The sequence below is a fragment of the Anthonomus grandis genome, chromosome 4, assembly GCF_022605725.1.
Source record: "Anthonomus grandis grandis chromosome 4, icAntGran1.3, whole genome shotgun sequence".
Taxonomy (NCBI): Eukaryota; Metazoa; Arthropoda; class Insecta; order Coleoptera; family Curculionidae; genus Anthonomus; species Anthonomus grandis.
In genome coordinates this window covers 9,543,598-9,553,593 of record NC_065549.1, presented here as the reverse complement: position 1 = coordinate 9,553,593, position 9,996 = coordinate 9,543,598, and positions in this window count along the sequence as shown.

Genomic DNA, 9,996 nt, shown 5'->3' with positions numbered 1-9,996 from the left:
ATCAGTTTTATAATAACTTCCAAACTCTCATCACTTTGGCATTTAATGTGGGTATGTGATGAATTAATATAAGTTTTGTCCATGTATATTATGTCGCGCTTTTCTTCTCTATACTGACGCATTTTTCTATGAAACTCAATTCTTAGCAATTTGTTTAATTGATGTTCCATTAGCACTTTTCAATGCACAATGGAAACAAATTTTGTAGATTTCCTTACGGAGAGTCTCTTCACATACTTGATAGCCAGTATCAATTAACAATTTTTTTAATGTTCCAAGAAATAGTCCATTATTTCTCAAAGAGACTGGCTTACATTAAATAGTAATGAAATAAACTCTTAATTAAAGTCAAAGGACTACATGTGTTTCGCCCATACTAGGCATCATCAGATCCGCTATAAAAAGAAACAGAAACAATAAGCTTTATAAAAGCTTACCAATTAAAACTAAATTACAAGCTAGTAACCACCTTGTATATTCACTAATAAAAAGAACAAAAAAGAAGCAGAGAACAACATAATATGATACAAGTCAAGGGTAGAAATTAAGTTAAAATAGGTATTATTTTCGGTAATAACAGGTTTTATTTATATCTATACAAGGTAGGAAATTACTAGCTTATAATTTAGGGTAAATTAGGTTTAGTTAGTAAGTTTTTATAAACCTTATTGTTTTTGTTCTTTTTATAGTGGATCCGATGATGCCTAGTATGGGCGAAACACATGTAATCCTTTGACTTTGATTTAATAAATTTGAGATCTGTGACTTAAAGTTTATCTCATTACTATTTTTTTTAATGGTTTTAACGTAAAAATCCCTTTGCATTCACATTATGATTATCAAGCAAAATTTCCAAATCTGTATCATCAAGATGAGTTTTAATGGTTCTGTTTCGGCTTCTTCTTTTGGAAGTTGAAAATGATGTTGACTGTATTGTGGATGACTTTTCTAGCCACTACTTTGATTTCTATAAAATTTAATAAATTGCTAGTTATCTCACGACTTTGACTAATTATTAAGTTATTTTATTTTTAGGAGACGTTTAAAATTAGTAAGTTTAAAAAATTCCCAAAAAACATTTTTCACTATCACTTAATTTATCTCGATTATAATACGTGGCTATAACACTGCGATGTAAACTAACAGGCCTCTACAAGTTCCGTAAATGAGGAAATATTCGTCAAGGGGTTTTGCCACTGTGCATCCAATTTTCATTAGCTATTTGAATAGGGTTAAGTAGTAAGTAAATGACTGATGAGTACTTTCTCCACAGTAATAAAAAAAAATCTTTATTATGATTCCCATCTTGCGGAAAACGGTAAATTTACTATAGTAATTCCGTCCCGCATTTTCCACAAGCTGTCAGAGTACGCTCCCTCAAAATGAAACCATCATTCACGCAAATCATCGGGTGACAGTTAATGTAGCAGACGTGAACAGGAGACGGGGTATCACCCCGAAAAATAAAATTCGACGTGCGGCGGTGGCGGTTGTTAAAAGTACAAAATGCTTTCCCGGGGTGTCGGTGAGGGGAGGAGAGGTTACGAATAATCGCGCAATATATCATCCGGATAGAAGGACCGTCGTCTCTTCGCTCATTTTGCGGCTTGTCAGAATTGATTTTGGTAATTTGTTAAATAAATGGAACATCTGCCGCGGCGAGATGCTTCGCCGCATCGCTGTCGAGTTACCCTTAATCCGAGGTAATTCCTGTTTTTACAAAGATATATCGGCGAGGTTTCCCGAAGAAAAATCGATTTTTCATTTTGATGGGCTCGGGAATTTATGGTTTGCTCGTTTTAAAATCGGTTTGATTGATTGCGCCGGAATTATAATACCTGCGGTGGAGGAAATATGGTTTTAATGCGTCTTGTGATAAAAGTGTCGGTATAGTGTCTTTTATTTTGATTTAGATTGAATTGCATTTTTTTTAGCAAAAAAATTTAATATGTAATGAAACGTTTATTTCTTTGACCCTAGGGCTTATTGTCCTTGTCTGCCAAATCGATAGAGTTGGTAAGAAACTAATTATTTTCTTATATTTACTGCCATTTTAAATTAACAGAGTGCAATTATCTACCTATTACACCAATTATATAATAAATATTAGCTTAAAAAACCTCTTAAAGGGAGAGTTCTGTATGCGAGAAAGTGTTTGGAATAACAGGTGCTTAGTTTCTTGTAAATAATGGATAATTATAGGTTAATATACTGATAAACTATTCAGATTATTTTTCCATCTTGTAAATAAGTAACTTTGAAAAACATCAATCTTTATACTTGTAAACAAATAAGTTAAAAATTTTCATCTCACCGTCAAAAATATAACCTCAAATACCGATGTCCGTTTTAACAGACAGTAGGAAAATCCGGTATTATTCGATTTTTTCCTTATATTTGCAGTTATTGGAAGCGGCCCTTGAAACTGATGAACTCATGGCAGAAATTGAAGACCTTGATGACGATGAGTTGATTCCTGATGCTATTGCCGTTCTACCGCCAGTTAACGCAAATGAATATAACACTGATGAAGATTCCGGCGACGAAAATAAAGTGGATATAAACAACCTCCCTGGAAGTCAGCTGATGACTGAAGTTGAGCTAATATTTGAAAACAAGGGATCTAACCGAACTACAGTTAGTGATTTTAATAGCGACGATGACCTACCTTTGTCTACCTTTCTTACGAAAAAAACGACCAAAATTATCGACCTCAAAACCAAATTACTCTTGGAAAAAAGTGACATCAACCAAGATTTTCCAGAATGGGTAAACGAAAGTGTACCTATTAGATATTATTCAGTTTCATTGTGAAAAAGCTCTTTTCCATATCTTTTGTGACAATTTTTTTACGTCATTACGTCTGTTGACTGAGCTGACCTCCAGAGGGCTCAAATGTACAGGAACTCTGCGAGAAAACAGACTGCCCTCTTGAAAAATCCAGTATGTTCAAGAAAAAATCCGGTGGTAGTTTTGATTATCTTTTAGAGAAGAACTAAAATAATATTGTATGTAAATGGAATGACAATAGTGTTGTTACAATCGCCTCAAATGTAACATCTCCTTTTCCGACACAGCAAATCAAACGCTTCTCTCAGAAAGAAAAGAAAATTATACATGTTGAGCAGCCATGTTTGATCAAAAAATACAATGAAAACATGGGCGGTGATGATAGGGCTGATCAAAATATAAGCCTTTACCGCGTAGGAATCAGAGGAAAGAAGTGGTATTTTTGCTTGTTTTCACATGCTTTGGATATGGCAGAATGGCAACTTCATAAACATTCTGGCGGAAAATGAACCATTTGCATTACTGCGGGATTATTAGAAACATATAAGAAAAAAACAAAACGGGGGCCATCTAAACCAGGCAAATACCTGCATTATGAGTCCAGATATGATCGGATGGATCATCTTGTGAATTATCAGGAAAAGCAAACCCGCTCCGCATTTTGCCATAAACAAGCAGCATTCAGATGCCAGAAGTGTGATGTTGCACTTTATCCAAAAATGTGTTTTTTAAATTACCATATAAAAAACTAATCTATTATTATTGGTTAAAAAAAATCTCGTTTCTAAATAAAGTTTTATAAGTTTAAAAAAATAATTGAGTTTTAGTACCTTATATTGCTACCGTATATTTAAATTGACGGCTTTTACAGAAAAACCTAAAAGCAGAACTAAAAAATTTTACCAGAAAAATATGTTTATTTTAACCCAATAAGTAGATTTACAAAAGTATATAACAAAAAACAAACGTTAAGAGTTTTAGGGGTATCTGGGTTAAAGATTTTGTTACATACATACATAGATACAACCCGAGCTAATAAAGCGTATTAAAAAAATTAGGGATCGGATCTATTCCTAACGAATAATAAATCAAGACCGTAATGAGTAATTTTATACGCAGTCACGGTGCCAAACGTACAGAACCAAACTTTTTACATTATTTCGTTCTCTTGTAATATTGTTACGTTCAAAATACTCATATAAGTTTTATTGAATGAACATTATATACAGGTTGGCGAATAAAAGACTACACATAGGAATCATAAACGACAACACTGCTTTTCGCTTACTTTCTGGTACGTCTGATTTGGTATTTTTGTTATGGCACAATCAGCAGACGTCATTTTGATGTGTGATTGCATACTGCATTATTGAGTCTTTAAGTGCTATTTTAATTTTTTCAATATTTGAGCCGTTTAGCGGAAAAGTGGTCCAACTTCCTTAAAGTAGAAATTTAGAAAATTGATATTTTGCATCTGGATGAATTAAAAAATCACAGTAACATATTCTTTACTTTTTTGTACTATTAATAACCCTGTACTAAAATTTCATATGGTAAACATTTTTCATTAATTACATTTTTGCCGCCCAATGTCATTCTTCCAGTAAGTTTTTTTTTTAAAACATACCGGAAAAATGGTATAACTTGGAGAGTTATATCACTTTTCCTCGTAAAAGTTAACCAAATTTCACAAAACTGATGAACCAAAGAAAAATAATAGCTGTAGTATGTTTACTATGATATCTATTACTGATAAAAGTATTCAAAAAATATAGAGCTTGAAAAGCAAAACATTTCTACTACCTATCTTACATATTAAACTTACAGTAAGGAGAGTAAGAACAAGTTATTAAACAAATTAATCTTCATCAGAATCGGATAATGGACCACTGTCAACAGCATCTTCTTTTGTCAGTAAATTCAGGAAGAACTGATGCTAAATCGGGGGAATCCACTGAAGAAGTTCTATCACATCTTTTTTCTTAGCTACCTACAGTAACTGATACTACGTACCATAACACTAAAAAAACCTGACTAAACAAGAAAACGCGAGTTTAATAGGACCTGGCGCGACATCGGAACATCGTAATGCCTTGCCTTATACCACTATTCCAGCGAACGAATCCATTATGTTGAGAGGAATAACGTTAGGAAGCTCTTATCTCAGCTAAGTTAAAATTTTGACTTATACTAGTTTTCGACTGAATATATTAGACCAGTAGAAACATAATTAATGGCGTAACTCAAAAATTAAAAAATACTGACATATACCACTTTTCCTCTGAGATGCACATTTATCATTATGTCTGTTTATACCTCTTCCGAAAAAGTTTAATTAATTTAATGATTTTATGGAGACAATTCGGCAGTTCAATGCAGAGATTTATTCTCAGTAAATTTTGAAAATAGACCAATTTTCTGTACTGAAACTATTTTAATTCTCCTGTCAAATTTTTAGACAACTTTTTGCTTCCAAGAATTTGAAAATTGTCACATCAAAACTCAAGATAAACCTATTATATGGGTTCGGGAGATGAAGAACGGCGGAGAGAAATGATTTGTAGTGCTTTAGTTTTGGATTCACCTTGGTCAAGCAGAAGTGATAAAGAGGAAAAGTCTGGTATCTTGAGTGACCTTATTATTGGGCAATTTCTCATTGATGGTACTTTGAACGTCGAAAAATACCTTGAGTTTTTTCTACAGTGCAACTCCTTCCTGATATAGACCTGGGATCAGTTTATTTTTAACAAGATGGCTGTCCTGCCCAAAATGCGATCAAAGTAAAAGAATTTTTAACAAATACTCTTCCTAATAGCTTTATTAGTGGAACTGGCATTAATAAATGGCCTCCAAGATCTCCCGATTTGTCATCAAATGACATTTATTTGTAGGGTTATCTTAAGGAGACTATAAACAGCATAATAGTAGGCCAACGAATTTAGAGGAGTTTAGAAAACTGTTCAAAGAGAAAATTTAGCAAAAACTGGAAAATATTAATGAAGAGTCAACCTATTAGATTGCTTAGAATAGAATTTTTTTGTGACGGATTCGTCGGTATAGGGAGGAATGTCGCAACATAATATACATGGACAAAAAGTATATTCATTCTTCCCATACTCACTTAAAAGGATGAAGTGATCATCAAGATATTGCCTTAGTTTTGTCTTTTTATACCAGCTAAATCCTTAATTTTTTTGTCTTGATAAAAATGGTAAGCATGGTTATTAATATATTTATTTTATTAATAAATCTTCAAATTCTGTACATTTTTCTTTCTGCAACTATTTTTAGCTTCACTTATTTTTTTTGTTGTTTTTTATATATATTTATGATGATACCTTAGACGTTTAAGGAGAACTGAAAATTTAGCATCAGGAATTTTAGTTGGTGATCTAACGATTCAAAATATTTTTAGGGATACAGCGTTGCGGCTTATACCAAAAAATAGTAGCAACTTTGTTATTTTAAATAGTATACCCTATATATTATTTTATTTGCCGATCCGCTATCACTTTGTGATTGTTTTTGTGTAAGTTGTTCCTATACTTATCTTTAGTGGTTTTCGAGAAATTAATTATTTTCTTTATTTTTTGACCATAACATAGCTCCAAATAAAATTTTATTACTATAGCGTTGCAACGCGCAGAAAATTGAAAATATAAACGTAATTTACAGAAGTATTATACATTAGTTTTCACTATAAAAACTTGTTCTACGTTATACAGGGTTGCTCAAAATTAGTGATTTTACCGCTAGATACAAAAAATGTGATATGTGCGTTTCTTTTAAAGGAACACACGGTATATTATAATATATTCTAAAAGGAAATTAAAATCCCATTCTAACGATGTATCATGTTCCTATATCTAAGTAGTTACCCAAGCCCGTAACGTCTGATGAGGACAACATCGTGAATGGTTTAGCCTTTTTTTACGCACATCCGCAAGCTTACATTAATTTAATCGTCCTAATTTAGGCCTAAATTATTTTTCTTTGCAAAAAATTCTGGACGACAATAATATGCATCTCTTTAAATTTTTAAAAGTATATCAGCTGAAACTGTATAATTACCAACGTCGCGCTTGATATTGTGAGTGTACTTCTGACATGCACTCAAGACGATCCAAACTTTCTAAAAAAAATAATATAGATAGATGAAGCAAAGTCTTCTAGAGAGGGTTTTTTTTAAAAGAAGAAATCAACATTTTTAGGCTAATCAAAATCCACATAAACACCTTGAAATTTTGCGCTCAGCAGTAGAAGATTTCCTGGAAAATTTAACGCTTGAAGATTATCGCACTTGCTAATTCTAATTGGATCGGGCACCCGCTCATTGCACTGAGTGATACGTGAGTTATTTAAGAAATTCGATAGCCACTGGTTTAGGCGCGTGGGACCATCGGATTGGCCTGCGAGATCACCTGATCTTACACCGCTTGATTTTTACTTTTGGGGCAATTTGAAGCAAGTGGTATACAATACACCGGTAAATAGTAAAGAGGAACCACGTCATTGACTTATCAATTGCATTGGTCAACAAGATCCTTCTAAAATACAAGTAGCGACAACACATGCTGTACAACGCAGGATTTTGAACTGCTTAGAAGTCAATGGCACTCATTTTGAAAATTTATTGTAAATTACTTATGATCTTAGGATAACTAATTAAATCATTCTTAGGTTATGAAACAAATTAAGATTACCATAAATTTCTCCAGGGTAAAGTACTATTATAATATATACTCTTATAATAACTGTGTATAATGTGGTACCCAGATGGAATTTTTAAAAAACCAAAATCCGTTATTGTCTGAAAATACGGTCTGCTAAGATGTTTTTGTATTTATTTTAATGCCATGTGTCTGCCGTTTTTTAACCTTTTTATGGACATTTTGTGATAATATCATGTAAGTTTTACTATGTTTTTAATTAATTTATTAGTTTAATAACAACCTTTTTTATTCTACTTACATAGTTTTCCCTTGATAATGGTTTAACAACCGAAACGCGTCGGGATTTTTGAAATAAAGATTGTAGAGTAAACAGGACCCTTCGTCTATTATTTTGCTTTGTATGAAACAAATTGTTATTTTGTATTTGCACAAATTTTCTTTTATCCATTTTTTGTAAATTAGGGTACATTTTGTTGAACTTTTGGCATGTTCTTGCTACAATTTCGTCATATTGTCCATGAATAATAAATAGATTCGTCAAAACTGCATTTGAATAACTATTTCTTTCCATTTTAATTAATTTATATAAAATTATTTTAAAGAAACACCCACGTGTATTACTATTATTGATCAACTAAATGTAACTGTCAAACGTCAATAGTATAGCATTAGTTGATCATGACGTTTCATTGCGACCTAAAGCAAATATATCAAAATAATTCGATTTTTACAGAAACTTGCTTTTATTTCAGAAACCGAACCACTTATTCAATTTTAATTTTTTTTCCTTTTAGAATATGTTATAATATACAAAGTAATCCATTTAAAAAAATGCATTTTCCCAATTTTAGTATCTAGCGGTAGAATAACTAATTTTGAACCCTGTATAATGTAGAACAAATTTTTATAGTCAAGATAATTTCAATTTTCTGCTCATTCCAGTGCCGTAATAATAAAAATTTATTTGGAGCTATGTTTTGGTCAAATAATAAAGAAAATAATTAATTTCTCGAAAAGCACTAAACATAGGTATAGGAATACCTTATACAAAAACAATTATAAAGTGATAGCGGATCATAAAATAAAATAATATATAGGGTTTTTTACTTAAAATAACAAAGTTGCTACTACTTTTTCATATAAGCGGCAACGTTGCATCGCTTAAAATATTTTTAGTTGCTAGATCACTAGCTAAAACCCATGATGCCAAATTTTCAAAAAAATTATATTTTCCGTTCTCCGTAAACGAATGAATATTTGAACCTTACTATCACTGGCTTCTGATCTGTTGCTGAATCTACTCCATTATAGACTTTAGCCGATATTATGGAATTTCATTTATGCTACCAGGAAGTTTACACAATTTATTTATTTGTCACTTATTTATTTATTCGTGCCAAAAATTACAAACTCTTACACAAACTTAAATATTGACAAAAAAAGTATTTTAATTAAACTGATGACAGTAAAACGTATCAAGTTAATAAATAATAATATAATTCAAAATTAAAGAAAAAATTCAGCAAGTAATAGACATAATTAGTAAAACTAACAGACACAAACCAACTTTAACAAAAGTACAATACATACATGAACCACATAATATTTCTAAAAAGCCATAGCGGAGTAAAGAAATTGCTCTAATAAGTAAAATAATTATTTAACATTTACGCCAAAAAAAAACCTGTTATGTAAGTGAATTTTTGTTCTAAATAATTGCCAACTACCCTTTAATAAAACACTTAACTCCACCACCCTAACTATTCAAAATCCAATTCCTCCCCTCGTCCTAGGGAACGCTTATATGCACAAGCGTTCCGAAACTTGGTTATTCCGCACAAAATTGTTTATACGATGCTCAATCCCCTTGTAAATACACACTCAATATCACATACATAATGTAGCTCTCCGGTTAAATTGCTAATGGGAGGTCATAAAACACGGCAGATAGGCTCGGAATATCACATTCTCGTTAAGATATCGACGGGAGCTGGTGCAAATTAACTAAAACCATCAATATGCACCCTTTCCAAATGAGCTTTGGTAGATAGAGAACCTGATATATTGAGAGCAGGGACGTTTGTTACATTAAGTGCTTTTTCGAAAACGCTCGTTTAATAAAAAGGATGTAATTGGGGTATTTTTTTAACGATGGATTTTATTTGAAAATTGCGCAGTTCACTTTTTTGCTCTTTGTACTCTATTAGTCTAGGAAAAAACTAAATCATATCAGCTTGGTGCATACACAAATCAAAAGGTATCTTAATTGCGGCACGAGTGTATAGCGGTTTAATGGCACGGCACAATATATCATCAAGCAGACTAATTAGAACAAAGGGGATCATCATAATCGTGAATAAGGAAGACGCACAAAAGACAAATTGGACAATAAACATGGAAATTATGGCATGATATCGCCGAGCTAACGTTTGCTCAATTAGAGCGGTGATATACACGTGTATTTTCATTCAGATGTTTCGTGTTTGCAAGTAGTTTTTTTCATTTAGAGCAGAAGGAAATTTTGAAGGAATTC